Source organism: Bombina bombina, unplaced genomic scaffold (assembly GCF_027579735.1).
Source record: "Bombina bombina isolate aBomBom1 unplaced genomic scaffold, aBomBom1.pri scaffold_1118, whole genome shotgun sequence".
NCBI classification, from domain to species: Eukaryota; Metazoa; Chordata; class Amphibia; order Anura; family Bombinatoridae; genus Bombina; species Bombina bombina.
Window position 1 is genome coordinate 5,998 of NW_026512734.1, and position 1,999 is coordinate 7,996.

Sequence of the window (1,999 nt, forward strand, 5' to 3'; positions counted from 1 at the left end):
CCAGTCATTCTCTTTGCCGTTGTACAGGCAACATCTCCACGGAGATGGCTTAGAGTTTTTTAGTGTTTAACTGTAGTTTTTATTATTCAATCAAGAGTTTGTTATTTTAAAATAGTGCTGGTATGTACTATTTACTCAGAAACAGAAAAGAGATGAAGATTTCTGTTTGTATGAGGAAAATGATTTTAGCACCGTAACTAAAATCCATGGCTGTTCCACACAGGACTGTTGAGAGCAATTAACTTCAGTTGGGGGAACAGTGTGCAGTCTCTTGCTGCTTGAGGTATGACACATTCTAACAAGACGATGTAATGCTGGAAGCTGTCATTTTTCCCTATGGGATCCGGTAAGCCATGTTTATTACGAGGGTAAATAAGGGCTTCACAAGGGCTTATTAAGATTGTAGACTTTTCTGGGCTAAATCGATTCAGTTTTAAAACATATTTAGCTTTGAGGAATCATTTTATCTGGGTTTATTGATATTATAATATCGGCAGGCACTGTATTAGACACCTTATTTCTCTGGGGCTTTCCCAAAGCATAAGCAGAGCCTCATTTTCGCGCCGGTGTGGCGCACTTGTTTTTGAGAGGCATGGCATGCAGTCGCATGTGAGAGGAGCTCTGATACTTAGAAAAGACTTTCTGAAGGCGTCATTTGGTATCGTATTCCCCTTTGGGTTTGGTTGGGTCTCAGCAAAGCAGATACCAGGGACTGTAAAGGGGTTAAAGTGTTAAAACGGCTCCGGTTCCGTTATTTTAAGGGTTAAAGCTTCCAAATTTGGTGTGCAATACTTTTAAGGCTTTAAGACACTGTGGTGAAAATTTGGTGAATTTTGTACAATTCCTTCATGTTTTTTCGCAATTGCAGTAATAAAGTGTGTTCAGTTTAAAATTTAAAGTGACAGTAACGGTTTTATTTTAAAACGTTTTTTGTACTTTATTATCAAGTTTATGCCTGTTTAACATGTCTGAACTACCAGATAGACTGTGTTCTGAATGTGGGGAAGCCAGAATTCCTGTTCATTTAAATAAATGTGATTTATGTGATAATGACAATGATGCCCAAGATGATTCCTCAAGTGAGGGGAGTAAGCATGGTACTGCATCATTCCCTCCTTCGTCTACACGAGTCTTGCCCACTCAGGAGGCCCCTAGTACATCTAGCGCGCCAATACTGCTTACTATGCAACAATTAACGGCTGTAATGGATAATTCTATCAAAAACATTTTAGCCAAAATGAACCCTTGTCAGCGTAAGCGTGGCTGCTCTGTTTTAGTTACTGAAGAGCATGACGACGCTGATATTAATATCTCTGAAGGGCCCCTAACCCAATCTGAGGGGGCCAGGGAGGTTTTGTCTGAGGGAGAAATTACTGATTCAGGGAACATTTCTCAACAGGCTGAACCTGATGTAATTGCATTTAAATTTAAGTTGGAACATCTCCGCATTCTGCTTAAGGAGGTATTATCCACTCTGGATGATTGTGAAAAGTTGGTCATCCCAGAGAAACTATGTAAAATGGACAAGTTCCTAGAGGTGCCGGAGCTCCCAGAAGCTTTTCCTATACCCAAGCGGGTGGCGGACATTGTTAATAAAGAATGGGAAAGGCCCGGTATTCCTTTCGTCCCTCCCCCCATATTTAAAAAATTGTTTCCTATGGTCGACCCCAGAAAGGACTTATGGCAGACAGTCCCCAAGGTCGAGGGAGCGGTTTCTACTTTAAACAAACGCACCACTATACCCATAGAGGATAGTTGTGCTTTCAAAGATCCTATGGATAAAAAATTAGAAGGTTTGCTTAAAAAGATGTTTGTTCAGCAGGGTTACCTTCTACAACCAATTTCATGCATTGTCCCTGTCACTACAGCCGCATGTTTCTGGTTTGATGAACTGATAAAGGCGCTCGATAGTGATTCTCCTCCTTATGAGGAGATTATGGACAGAATCAATGCTCTCAAATTGGCTAATTCTTTCACCCTAGACGCCACTTTGCAACTG